Source organism: Macaca mulatta, chromosome 19 (genome assembly GCF_049350105.2).
Source record: "Macaca mulatta isolate MMU2019108-1 chromosome 19, T2T-MMU8v2.0, whole genome shotgun sequence".
Lineage (NCBI taxonomy): Eukaryota > Metazoa > Chordata > Mammalia > Primates > Cercopithecidae > Macaca > Macaca mulatta.
The window spans coordinates 699,962-714,650 of NC_133424.1; the positions used below are offsets into that span (position 1 = coordinate 699,962).

Here is a 14,689-nt window from a genome sequence, read left to right on the forward strand (position 1 = left end):
GACTGAATTGTATTCTTTAATATTGGGGCTTTTGTGCTTTGTAAATTGCTTTTCAATTTAAAAAGGAATTCAAGAAGTTATTTGGTGTTGATATGATAGTATCCAAAACAAGTTACTATGTAACTCACGTCCCCAGAGTTAAACTTCATTTTCTGAGGATCTTGAAGTGTTTGAGGCTAGGAGACACAACGATCCTATACTGTATGTTACACCCCATCTTACTGATTTCTATCTCACATAACCATATTCAGGAAAAACCGACATGTAAATGTGAGCTGAATGCTATGCAGAGGCACATTCCTCTTACCCGGATGATCTTTAGTGGTACAGTAAGAGATGAGATCATAGCAACGTTAGTTTAGTTAGTTTTAATTTCCATGGCAACAGGAATTTGGCACATGGGATGAGTTAGATCTCCCTGCACAGCTCCTAACGGGGTTGCCCACTTCTGTGTGGTGTCTCTGTATATTCTCGCTGTGGAAATAAGTGATAGCACCTGCACAAACACTTGTCCGGAAGCGCACACGAAGCTGGTGAAGGCAGAGGACAGGCGAGAGGGAAGCATGGCTCAGCCCTGGCAAAGAAGACCGTTATTCCAAACGCAAAATATTCAGGAACACAATCCTTGGGAAGACTGGTGATGTCTTTAGACCTCACCACTATCGGGTTGTATCTGTGCAGCCAGTTACCAGAGCCGCAGAACGGCGTGTGTTGGTATTGGTGTCATCACTCAACGATTCTGACTTTTCCTGGTGCTGAGGATGACTGCATGTGGCAGAAGCAAAGTGCTAATCTAGCACAGGTCATCATATCCAAGTTCTTTTCTATGAAGGCGGGCAGGGTTAGGAACCACCCCACCCCACCCCACTCCCCAATCCTATAAGAACTGGGATCTGATGATCTGTGCTGTCGAGAGAGGCAGGGTTAGAACACCTCGTTCCTCAATCCCATTGTTGAAAATAATAGTTGGATTGGGAGGGTTTTTACTCCTAAGGTTGAAGCCGTGCATTTCTGGAGCCTGGGCTGTCAGTCATGGTGGCTGGGGAATGCTGGGGCTGCGGTTGTCTGGCTGCCGGTAGCCCTGCTGGTGGGTCCTCCCTCTTTGACACCGTTCATTTCTGAAGCTTGCTTTCCCCGGTGTTGGAAGTAGCAGCACTGGAGGAATGGCCGCCTTCCTACAGCGAAGCTCTGGCAGGAGAGGAGAAGATACGGAGCGTCTGTTCAAGGACGTGACGTTCTGGGCACTGCACCATGCGTTCTGCTTCTCAGCTGTGCCTCCTGGTTGATGTTACCATCACCTGGCATTTCCCAGGAGGTAACTCGCGAATGCCACACTGATGGAACAGTGCGGCTCGAGTCCAGGGCCGCTAGAGCACATCAACAAGGTCAGGCTGGACGCATGTGCTTGCTGACAGGAAAATGACAGGAAATGACATGTCAGTTCAGGAAAATGACAGGAAATGTCATGTCAGTTCAGGAAAATGACAGGAAATGTCATGTCAGTTCAGGAAAATGACAGGAAATGTGTTTGCTGACAGAAAAATGACAGGAAGATGACAGGAAAGAGGCCCATGAGGAGAGGAACCAGTAGATTCAAGGCAGTTAACCGAAGGAGCGAGCCATCACAGGCTGGGAGGACACCCCAGCCACAGTGGATGTCAGCGGTGGTGGCTGGACTTGGGGTCCATGAATGTTGCATGATCGAACGTGTTTGGTACATTCTCAGCTCCTGCCCAGGTGCCTCCCAAGCATCAGGTGTTGTGGCTCCCCACACCCTTCCCATCTGTGTGTAGCATGACCACCACCTTCCTACCGTGTGTTTGTCCTATCACGGCTGCTGTGCCTAACGGACGCTTTGCTTTCCAGCTACTTTCCTATAACCAAAGCCCTTGAACGACTTTGCGTTTCAGAGACGACAGGGTATTAGTTTTTCATGATTGCTCTGAGGATTGCCGAAAGCAAATGTAACTTACAGGATGGAAGATATTGGAGACAGTAATTATAGATGACTTTTCTCAGTTTTTTGATTGTGGTAAAGTTACACAGCACTCTATTTTTAAGTGTATGGTTTTGTGGCATTAAGTGTGTTCACACTGTCGTGCTGCGATCACCGCCATCCATCTCCAGAACTTTCTGGTCTCCCCACGCTTGAAACTCGGTCTACCAAACACTAGCTCTCCTCCCGCCCCAGCTCTGGTAAGCACTACAGGTTGCTTACAAAATAAGCTTTTTCAGTAAGAGAAGGGGCAAGGAAAAGAGCTCTAAAGACTGTCTTGAGATTTGAGGAAGTGTTTTAGGTTTTGTTGTGTGGTTCCCGGTGTAAAGGAGCTATTGAAGACGTGGGAAGGCGAAGGTCTGTGATCTCAGGAAGTGCTGGGCTGGGCAGCTTTCCCACTGTGACGGGGGCACTTGCCCTCAAACCTGCCTGAGATAATCGCGTGAGGATGGTGCTGCATTGTGACAGCTCTGAACTTGGTCTCCTTGAACGTTGCCAGGTACATAAGCTTTGGCGGTTACCGTCTAGTGTCTGTGGGAGACCTAGAATTTGAACATTGTTGACTTTAGGACACACTCATTTTATAACACTCTACCTGTTCTCATCAATAGGAAATATGCTGTGTCCTTTTTTTTTTTTTTTTTTGAGAGGGAGTCTCGCTCTGTCGCCCAGGCTGGGGTGCAGTGGCCGGATCTCAGCTCACTGCAAGCTCCACCTCCTGGGTTTACGCCATTCTCCTGCCTCAGCCTCCCGAGTAGCTGGGACTACAGGCGCCCGCCACCTCGCCCGGTTAGGTTTTTTTGGGTTTTTTTTTGTATTTTTTAGTAGAGATGGGGTTTCACCGTGTTAGCCAGGATGGTCTCGATCTCCTGACCTCGTGATCCGCCCGTCTTGGCCTCCCAAAGTGCTGGGATTACAGGCTTGAGCCACCGCGCCCGGCCTTTTTTTTTTTTTTTTTTTTTTTTTTTGCCTTAATATTCTGTGTTGCCGTAACAGTAGTTGCAGCGGACGCTACTTCTGGTTCATGGTCATCACCAAACACAAGCTTCAGGAAACCGTGTGAAAAATGAAGGGGAAAGTGCTTTTCTGCAAAGGGCTTTTTTGAACATCTTGTTTTTTTCTGTAATATCTGTTTTGGTGTAAAACGTTTTCATATTTAGGGGTTTGTAACGTGTTTTATACTGGTTAGCTTTGAAACCCCATGTTTTTGCATGCCATGGGGCTGCTTTATCCTGTTATTCTATGATATAGCAGGTTGGCAAAACTATTGGTTATTTCACTTTAAAAACCAAAGCAGCTTACAGATTGAGTGTGATTCTTGTAAGAATTTAATTGTAAAATTGATTTGTGTTCAACAAGCTTACTGGAATGGCTAGATCCGTGGACAAAAAGATAAGAACATGTCAAGTCTCTGGGCCAGGAAGGACTTCCAAATAATACAAGTGATACACATTAATTTCTTAACAAAAGATTAGATTTAGTACATAACTGTTTAAAACCTCCATATTTTCTATTATAGCCATTCCACAGTGCCCATGGGGGTGGGCTGCAGGACTGCCTATGGAATCCAAGGTCTTTGGGCGTTGAGGTCCCTGCAATAAAATGGCATCGTGTTTGCATATGACATATGCACATCCTCCTGCAGATAGTCATGTCAGGGTTGCTCGTAACAGCTATACCATGGACATTCCATGCGAGTAGTTGTTTAATGAATAATAAAGTCTGAATGCTTAGTACAAATACATTAAAAAATATGTTGATCTATGGTTGGTTGAATCCACAGGCCTGGAACCCCGGGAGAGAATACAAACTCTAGAAGCAAAACGAACAAAGCACCTGAGGTCAGCAGTGACGGGTGTGGGATCACACTGAATCTCATGTGTTTTGCTGTCTGTGTCACTGTGTCCCGTGTAAACGGGAATCATTTGTAGCTTAAGGTAAAATAGGTAACAGGAAACACTACAGAGTGGGCACGAAGGCGCGCCCCTCATTACCCCGTGTTACAGCCAAGCGTCTGCCTCCTAGGGAAGGATTTGTTCTGTGGGGAGACTAGATGTTGATGATTTCCGGATGTGTGAAGGGAAACTCCCTCCGAGAAGCGTGGCTTTGGCCGGAGCACATCAGACGAGAGTTACCGTGGCATGGAGTTTCCACAGTGGCCCTCAGGCCTGCTGCTTCTCTCCTCTCCCCACCCCTGGCCCTGACTCTTACCAAGGGAGGCAAGTTCAGCTCCAGCTGAGCCCCGCACAGGGCTGTGGGTCTCTAGGGCAGGTGCCCACCTTCGCCTGAACAGGCTGTGTCAGAGGAGGGTCTGGCTGTACTTGAGCTGTGAGAGATGCTCTCAGAGATCCAGCATCCTGAAAACCCAGGTGCTGAAGGTTCCTTCTCTTCCACCATCCTGCGGGGAAGGGGGTCTTATCCTGCTTCCCCTCAACCCAAGCTGACTTCTTGTCTGTTCTGTACACCTAGGTTTTCAGAACAGTTTTGTTAATCATCTAGCAGACAAACAACCATAAGGTGACAGCCTGGGAGGGTAGACGGCGCTGGAAGGTAGTTTCCTGAATAACAGCGTTCAGTTTCCTGTTTTGCCATCATTTGACCCAAGGCCCCAAGATAATTGAAATATTGTCAGCCAAACACCGATTTTTTATCTGAGTTTTTTTTTTCTTTTTAAGTTATGGGTGCAAACTTATAACCAGGGACCTGACAAAAGAGAAGGATTTATTTGCAAAGTGAATGTCGGGGATGGTTGGCATTTGCCAACTCTGACTAGCAGGGACCCAGGCTGCTTCCGTTCTGCCGCCCGACTCCTGATCCTCCAGCTCCTGCCCCTGTTCCCACCAGCAGGAAGAGGAGCGGGAAGGTGCCTTTTCCCCTTTAAGGGGGTGAGGTGAGAGTTGCACCTGCCACTTAGCTAGTCCCTGGGGTGATTCTCCAGCATGGGTGGGAGTTGGGTTTGGAGGCCTGAGCCCCGTGAAGCTGGGGTTGCTGTTCCCTGAGCAGCAGGAAACTGGACTCTGGGAAGTGGGGTCAGAGGGTAGCATCCTCAGGAGGGGCCTCTTGTCCCATTTGACATCTTCACTGCAAAAGGGGGTGTGGGCTTCATGGTCCATTGACAAATAGAACGTTACTTTTTTTTTTTGAAGCACATAGAACCCTAATTCCTTTGGCTTTTACTAAAGTGGCATTTTGTAATTCCACATGATTTCATTGATATACTCGCAGGAGAGAATGCTTCCTGTAAACCAGAAGGATCTCTGCGACAGTCCTCGATCCATAGAGAGTTCATTTTCCCAAGGTTATAGACACAGCCTTAGGAGGGGTTGAGGACACACTGCGGCAGCCTCAGGAGGTCCTGGACATGTGTCCAAGGTGTTTGGGGCACAACTTGGTCTTACACATTTTAGGGAGACGTGAGACATCAATACATGTGAGACGTACGTTGGTTCAGTCTAGGAAGGATGGACGGCTCGAAGCGGGGAGGGATTTCCAGGTCACAGGTAGATCAGACAAATGCATTTCTGGTGCATCTTTCCAGAGGAAGCAGTCAGATCCGCATTTATCTCCGTGTGCAGATGGTGACTTTGAGTTCTGTCCTCTGTCCATGAGGAATTTCCTTGTGGATCGGTTGTGAGGGAGGTACGTGGCTTTTCCCCCCACCCCCAGTAGCTGTCTCTGTTAGGAAGAGCATGGGAGGCAGGTTTGGTCTAAGCTCTTCCTCACCTTGACGTCCCTTTACCTTAGTGATTTTGGGGTCCTGAGATGTATTTTCAACTTCATGTTTCTGAATACACTGGCACTCTAAACAGTGTTGTAGGAGGCATCTAACTTACTTAGAAGAAGAATCTATTTGGAAGGACTTGAGCACCTTCGTCCTTGAGAGAACCAAGCCTTTGTTTAGTTTGCTTTGCCCTGAGGCTGTTACGCTGTCCCGGGCTGTGCGGCCTTAGAAAGCTGTGCCCCTGTGAGCTACTGCCTGTGGAATCTGGTGACTTTGAAGTTAATCCAGCAGCTACATATTTTGGAAAGCAGATTCCCTCTTAAAGTGTTGGTGATTATGATTCTAGCACTAGAATTTCAGTGTGTATTTTCCACCTTTCTTACTTTGTCTCCTCATACACTGAGATGCTGCTGCATTTGCTCTTAGGCTTCACGGAGGGAGGGTCAGTTCTGACCCTTTCTTAGATATTGACCTTGAACGGACAGAATCGAGATTCAGGAAAACTCTCGAGCTGTGAGAGTGTGCTGATATCTATGTAAGTGGGGTTCATGTGTCAAACTCAGGTTTAAGAAAAACCAATTCTAGGCTGGGCATAGTGGCTCACACCTGTCATCCCAGCACCTTGGGAGGCTGAGTTGGGCAGTTCACTTTTGAGCCCAGGAATTCCAGACCAGCCTGGGCAACATAGCAAGACCCTGACTCTACAAAAAATTAAATAGGACAGGTGATGTACACCTGTGGTCCCAGCTACTCGGGAAGCTAAGCCTGGAGGATGACCCAAGCCTGGCAGGTTGAGGCTGCAGTGAACCATGATAGCACCACTGTACTTATGGTGCACTGTGCCTGAGTGGCAGAAGAACAACCACCCCCACACACACAAAATATCAATTAATGCAGTGGCCAGTTCTGCTGGGACCACCTGTTAAGACTACTCTGGGTCTCATGGTTTGAGAAGCGTCTGTCCGGGGTCGAGAGGGAGTAGCTTGAGGGCTTAGAAGCCAGTTCTTGTGGTTGAGCGTGATTGCGGGTGTGGAGTTGGGGGCAGGGCTCTCCACGGCATGAGTGGGTAAATGGATAGGCTTCCAGGACGAGCCCCTGTGACTTTGCCTGGTTTACATCCGTCCAATACAAATCCACAGGCTCTTACTCTAGAAGCTTCTGCAGGGCCTGATGGACTGGCCTGGGGACAGAGGGTGCCCTCAGAGCCTCATGGTGCCGTCTGGTTTAGGAAGAGCACTTAGTCACCTAGATCTAGGATTTATGGCACTACAGGGGGACTCCTCACACTCGGAGCAGCATCCATCTGCATTCTAGACTTGGTTCTAGGCAAAGTATTTTGGAGCCTGTTGGTACCCTGTGTTCTGTTTATGTGTAAAACAAGTTAGAGTTATAACTAGTTAAAACCTATTTTTAAAATTTTGTCACAGAATATGGCAGTTGTGGTGGAGCCTGGCCAGAGACCCCCACACTCAGACGCTGTTGCTTGCTGGAGTTGCAGGCGTTGCCTGCATCGGCTGCCCCTCCCGGCGTGTCTGTGTTCTTGACACGGGCGCCCATCGAGGCTCGGCCTGTGAGAATCGTGCCACCGTTTGTCTCCGTGTTCCTCTGAGGTTCCGCAGACTTCACAGTCCCGTGGCAGAGCGTACGGTATCTGCTTGCATCCTGATTTCCCCAAACCCCAGGACAGGCCAAGAGTTCGTTACACACAACTGCAGAGGGCCCCGTGGTGTGGATTTGCGGTGACACAGCCTTTCCCCAGCTTGGCCTTCGTCTCCAGAGTTGGCTTTAGGGCGATAGAAGCTTCCTTCAGACTGGGGGGCCCTGAAGCTTTGGTGCTAGGAATTCGGTGACCAGCACGGATGATACCCCATTTCTCTGCATTTGTAGCAATAGTTGTTAACACGACCACGAGATGTACAGAGGAAGGAAAAAGGAGGTTTTATTTTCAGAGTAACACTCTGTGCTTTGGGAAATGTGGTCTTGGGGGAGCTGTAAGCACACGCCCCTCAGGAGGAGAGGAGGCCGCGGCATTACACGTTCCGGGGTTTGTTGGCTGTGTGTGTTCATCGGGCTCAAGGAATGTCTGAACGTTTACAGGGAAAGTGGGGTTTGTTCATCCGGTTCGTGCAATGTCTGAACACTTACAGGGAAAGTCTAGCACACATGCAGTGAGTTAACCTGTAACATCCATGTTCGCCTTGGGGCGAGCGTAACATTTGAAATGAGGTGGACTGGGCGTGTCATGTACAAAGGTGAGCTGTTGAGCGCAGACGTTTATGCGCAGCCTCAGTCACAGCCAGGACTGGCTCAGGGTCTGCAGCTTGTGGCGGGAAAGGACATTCACGAGGTCATTCTGTCCAGTTGGGGCTGCCGGCAGGGTCCCGGTGGGGGGGTTGTCTGGTCAGCCAGCCTCTGGAGTCCACCCAGGTCCCGTGGACAGCGTTCCTCTAAACCAGGCTTCTGATTGTGGAGGAGTCTTCATGCTGGTTAACATACTGTACAGGAGTAGTGCCGTGGGGCTTTGGGGTTGACCTTCCCTATGATGCCAGTTACATTTCTCTCCAGATCTCATCATAGCCACAGAGATTGTACCTCGTCTGACAGCTGGGGGTGCCATGTTGATATAGTAATTTATTGCATTAAACTTTTTATTACTATTTTAATAACCTTTTTTTTTTCTTTTTCAAGAGATATAGGGTATTGCTGTGTTACTCAAGCCAGTCTTGAACTCCTGGCCTCAAGCAATCCTCCCACCTCAGCCTCCCAAAGTGCTGGGCTTATAGACGTGAGCCAGTGCGCCCAGCCTACAGCCATGTTTTTAAAACTCAGCAGTTCAAAAATCCTACTCCTTTCACCCCCTCAAGCAGGCTGGTTGGCCTTGTGCAAACTGGGGTGTCACGATCTTAGCCTCCCCCTTTTATTTTTTGCTTTGGCCTCAAGTTCTGATGGGAACAGCAGTTACAAAATGGGCATTAGGTGATTCTTCTGTTACTAAAGCCAGAATTCTCACCAGTTGGAGATGTTTCTCCCCAGGATCCCAGAAAGCTGCTTTGAATCAAGCCCGTAGTAAATAAGTAAGGAACTAAACTCTTGGTCCTCTGCTTAGTACCAGGGGAATGGGTTAGTTGCTGATACCCTTTGATCTGTGCTCACGTGCTGCATCTCATCACGGGAAGCAGAGTCGCCCTGTGGAATAAAGCCCGGCTCAAGGTGGCGCGTCGAGACGCTTGGGGCTGTCAGTCCCTTATACAGCGGCAGACTTGGAGACTCAGTATCGCGTGCAGAGCCCAGGCAACCGGAGTGCATCCACCTTAGAGACCACATGGACGGTCGGCAAGGTGGATGTCCGGGCATATGGCCTTGACAGGCCCACTGCGAGGTGAATTAGGAATTCGTTAGCAAAGAAATCAAACTCGCCTTTGGGTCCCAGCTGCTTGGAAGGCTGAGGCGGGAGGATTGCTTGAGCCAGAAGGTCAAGGCCGCGATGAGCCATGATTGTAATACTGCACTCCGGCCTGGGTGACATAGCGAGACTCCAAGTCAAAAAAAAAAAAACACAAAAAAAAACCCTCAAACCTTACTCTTCATAGCAGGAGGGAGAATTTGTCAAAGTAACTGCAACAAAATCTTAGATGATATAATTTCAGTGGCTAAGTGAGCTGTCCAGCCCACGTGGCTGGCTCACAACGCAACAGAGCCAGGTGCTGCTGCAACTGCGCCCCTCCCCACCCGATCGCTTGTGGACATTTTCTGTTTTCCCATATCTCCCTTTTGGATACATAGCTCGCTACTTTATAGCTAAGCATCAGTAAAACAGGTTGTCTATTTTGAAAAGTAACTATTATGTCTTTTAAGGACAGAAAATGAAGCAGGTGACAATAGCATGGCAACCTGGTGAATAGATTTAGAGGAATATTTAATACCTGGCACCACTCTGAACCCTTCTTCTCTCATGCTTAGTTACAGCTACCGCCTTCTATGACAATACACTTTCAGCTCTGTGAGTAGGAATTAAACATATTCTAAATCAGAAGTTTTAGTTAAGCAGTATTTTACGTGAATGCCCAGATCCTAAGTGTTCACTGTACTGGTGTGTGGTGTTGAAGAAGGAACGAGGGCTTGGGGCTGCGTTTATGGTGCAGCGTCCGCGTTCCCATATGTGAGATGAGGGCCATGAGACACGGCCTGGAAGGTTCAGACTGTGGGATTGAAGGGATCTACCCACTCCTGGAAAGCCTCAAGTCTAACTTGACTTGGGCTGGTTTTAGGGAGATGCTGGCAGCGCTGTCCTCACAGGTTACCGGGAGGGGCTCTGGCACCGTCCCCGTCAGGTGTCTCATGATCAGCCCAGCTTGCTCATCTCAGAAGCTGCTGGTCGTGTTCTCGTTCCTGTTGTTTGTTGCGTGTTTTTTAGGGTTCTGTTCATCTGGGGACCTAGGAAGTTTCACAGTGAGAGGAGAGCCGCTGAGCCGCCTTCCTGCCTGGACGCCAGCCCCACGGAGGACCGTAACTGCTTGAGGTTGGCTTCTGCCCCCGGCCTCACCTGTGGAGGCATTGATGCAGTGGTACTTTCTAAGCTCCTGGGGCACACAGTGCTGTTGTGTGGATCCACAGGCCACTGTGGCGTCCAAGCACGTGCTCCCGGAGGAGAGGACTCTGCGGGCACTGATAGTGGGAGCTGGCTGAGAGTCCAGCAAGTGAGACTCCCTGTGACGTGCACAGCTGCCATCTGCACAGTCCCTCCTGAGGCCAAGATGGTCGTGCGATAAATGCACAAAGCGCGTCTCCAGCAAAAAGCCGCCAAGTGTCCACATCCAGGATATCCACCAAGGTGGCCTTTTGGTGTTAATACGATGAATGTGAGCAGCAGGTGGTCTGTGTCGAGTGTGACTGTGCCACTGCAGTTTTGTTCTCATGTCTTGATGAGCATGAACGGTTCCTGACGAGGGTAGATAAGGATGCTGTGACCTGAGACTCTGCAGTATTGTAGCTTGAGGAACCAAGGAGTTCTTCTCTCTTGCAAAGCCATCAGGGAGGATGTTCCAGGCTGGTGACTGCTCCATGAGGTATTCAGAGATCCAGGTTTCTTCCCGACCCCTGCTCTGCGTTCCCAGGGACATGGCTGTCCTTGCTGTGGTTGGGACTGGGCGATTGCCATGCTGGCAGGGGAGGCTTAAGGTGAGAGTGTCCCTGATTTACCTAATCTACATAATGACAGGGAGCCTGGGAGTAAAGTGTAGCCATGGCCTGGAGGATGGATGATGGATGTTGGTGAACGACTGGCTGCACTCACCGCAGCTGGGCCCAGGAATGGGGAAGGATGGCTGAGTATGCTATTCAATGGTACCTGGTTCTTTCAGATTTGACTTCCTTATGGATTTTCTGCTGTAAAGAGGAGAGAGCCTGTGGTTCTAGGCCAAGCATCTCACTCATCTCATAACATCTTGTATCCCTCAGCCAACATTTATGTCAAGTTTTAGAAGTCCTATCAAACTGGCAAGCATTTCTCAATTTGGTTTAACCATTGGATTTTATATCTGTGTCTGCATCTCTATTTTACATCTATGTGGTTATTTGACACTCTGTAGTACCTTTGTAATAGGTTCTATTGGGTGGAAGTTACTTTCAACAAACCCTTGCTGCTACTTGAATTTTCAAGGTTGAAAGTAGAAAGGAGAGAATAAAAACTACATCTTCTCTAATTTTAAAATTTGTTGTTTCTCAAATCACACCAGAAGTACAGATATTACAAATTACAAAAGCAGCCAGAATCAAGGTTAAGAGATTTCTGGGCGATTCTGGCTAATCAGCAGTATTTGCTGAGGTGTGTGCAGCAGAGCAACATGCCAAAAAGCCCGGGACGGGGGAGAGATGGGAGGCCAGGCTGTGACTTCGGAGGTGCTGTTGCCTCAGGGAGAGGAGCTAGATGTAGAGAGGATAAATGGACACAGGTGTGACCACCGCCATCCTTGCGGTGGCACTGAGGTCTTTGTACAGGGACCTTTGTGAGCTGAGTTAAAAATTGAAACTGAGAGAGTGCAATGCATTCTTAGTTTTTAAAATAAAATGCTAATAGAGAACGTTTTGTTTGTAAGAATGTAAAATGTTACATCTTTGTTAAAGAATAATAATTTGCTTCTGAGATCTTTGTGACTGAGATTTGAAATCTTAAGTATGGTTTTTTCTTCCATCTTTTATACATATGCACGTATACACATATATGTAAGGTATATAAAAGGAAAATAAGCATATCTGTATTCACATTTATATACACTTCCATAATGTGTATACTTCTAGTCACACATAAGTCTAAGAGACTATGACTTGACTTGATAACCATGAGAGGGTAATTAAATAATTTATCTGCTCTTAGCCTTGCTTTTGTATGTGAGCAGGGACCCTGGAAACGCGCCTCCCGCGTTCCAGGCCTCACACAGCCCGTGCCAGGTTTTGGAAGCAGGAGTTTATCTGCAGCCACTTCGGGAAACATGTGGTTGCCAGGATTGCCTAGAGCTCCAGGCTGTCTCCAGTCCCAGCCTCCCTGGGGTAGAAGCTGCCCTACCAGGGGCCTGGACATGGACGTTAGGGCCTGGAGCCAGGGACCGCTCCTGAAGCGGGGGGCTCCCCTCACGGTTGGGCATGAGAACCGAGGATAGGAGGCGGAACCAGCCTCGGGCCAGTGCACGGCCTCCCTGAAGTGCTTGCGGGAAGCCCCAGCTGTACTTTGCTGACCCCATAGACAGCACCACACTCTGTGAGATCCCCCTGGCCCACCCCTCAGGTTCCTAAAATGATGAAGGTTTCCTGAGCTGTGAATTTTTAGGTCTAGGCTAAAAAGTCCTGGGACAGGCTCACAGGGTTCTTTATGTAGAAATGATGAGTGTGCTGGTGACTCAGAGCAGGCACTGCACCCTCACTCCAGGGTCCTTCGTGCCAGGTGGAAACGAGCGTGTGGGTCACCCAGAGTCCCTGCATCCTCACTCCAGTCACTGCTCTTTGGTTTCTTAATTAAAAGCCTAAAAGCCTTGATAATGAAAATGCATTCTCCCCAGAGAGTCGAGTTTCCGGTTATGGAGGCTCACCTGTAAATGCCGTGCCAGGTCAAATATGCTGAGATCTGGGCCAGGTCCTGCTTCCTGCTCGCGGCCAAAGCAGGTACTTCATTTGGGAGGTGACCCAGGGAGATATCTGAGAGGCCTGCCGGTCCCCGAGGGATGAATCCGCTGGCCTTCACATTCTGCTCCGGCCTCCATCAGCTCCTTCCTACCTGCAAACTGCCGGCTTTGACGTTGCAATCATTGGAGATATGTTAGGGACTTGGTATGGGTTGATGCCCATAGGACCAGCAGATCGTGAAAAGGTGGGAACCATGGCTGGGAGGGTGGTGACCACAGCCAAACTGAGAACCGTGGTGGGCTGGGAGGTCCATCTTCTGTCTGAAGTGTTTTTTAAAATAAAAAACAGTGTCTCAGGAGCATGAGAGGGGAGGCCACAGACGGGGAGAACGCATCTGTAAAAGACTCATCTGAGAAAGGCTGTTATCCAAACCGTGCAAGGAACTCTCAAAACTCAACAAGAAAATGAACAACCTAATTAAAAATGGACCAAAGACCTGGACAGATACCCCAACAAAGAAGATACACAGATGGCAAATCTACACGTGGAAAGATGGCCCGCGTCTTATGTCATAGGGCGAGGCGTCACTGTGCACCCATCGGCCTGGCCAAAACCTGAACTCCGACACCACCACGTGCTGGTGGGTGTGTGGGCATCAGGACCCTCACTCATCGCTGGGGGAAGTGGGGCAGCTCCTGTGGGAGGCAGCATGGCGGTTTTCCGTGGAACTAAGCTCTCCGACCACAGAAGCAGTCACAGTCCTGGACGTTTACTCGGAGGAGCTGAAAGTTTACTTCCATGCGGAAATGTGCACACAGACATTGACAGCAGCTTTATAATTGCCAAAACCAGAAAGCAACCAAGATGCCCTTCAGTAGGTGAATGGATAAACTGTGGTATGTCAGATACTGGGATATTATTCAGCACTAAAAAGAACTGGACCCCTAAGCCATGAAAAGACACAGAAGGATCATAAACGCATGTTGCTAAGTGAGACTCCAATCTGGAAAGGCTGCCTGCTGTCTGAGTCCAACCACAGGACAGTCTGGAAAAGGCAAAGCTGTGGAAACTAAAACAATCAGCGGCTGTCAGGGGTTGGGGAGGGGAGAGATGAATGGGAGGAGCATAGGGGGTGTGTAGGGTGGGGCAGCAACTCCAGGTGGGGCTTTCATGGGGGATCCATGCCGTTCCACGTCTGTGAAACCCACAGAGTGAGCAGCAGCAGGCCGAGTCCTCGTGTGAGCTGTGGACTGTGGGTGGTGGTGCCGTGTTGATGCGGGTCTGTCGGTCGTACAGACATGCTGGTCTGGTGAGGGCAGGAGAATGATGGAGGCTGTGCCTGTGCTGGGAAAGGATATGTGAGGACTCTCTGTACTTTCCTCTTGATTTTGCTATGAACCGAAAACTGCTTTTAAAAACGTCTATTGAAAAGGCAAACAAAAAAGTGCTGGCCAGACAACATCAGTGTGAGGGTGTGGCCTGTGTTCTACGTTCAGAATTTCCCTTTTAGAATACACGTATCTAAATTTTTCAAAGTTAAACCTTTGCATTAAGTAACTCACTACCAAGTTACAGTATCAGCTTGAGCACTGCCAGGATGGCCAGGATCCTGTATCCTGACCAGCTTCTCCCCTTACAGGTGCAGTTGACGTCCATGGCCACATCCCAGTAAGCGGCAGGGCTGGAATCAGGAGTCAGGCTTTGCGGGACAGAGAGGAAGTGAGATCTTGTAAGCACGTGGCTGAGGGCAGGCAGGGAGGAGCCCGTGGTGCAGGGAGCCGGCAGGGATGACTTTTTGACCAGTTTTCCTTAACGCTGAGGCCTTCTTAGACTTGGGGAGTTGGGAGTCCCCACTC

General features: G+C 49.1%; 1 protein-coding gene across 1 annotated transcript in view; it reads left to right on the plus strand.

Moving 5' to 3' along the window:
* The window catches only part of LOC106995887 (disco-interacting protein 2 homolog C-like), a 202,880-nt gene that overhangs the window by 136,603 nt on the left and 51,588 nt on the right, over positions 1–14,689 (plus strand). The window lies entirely within an intron of this gene.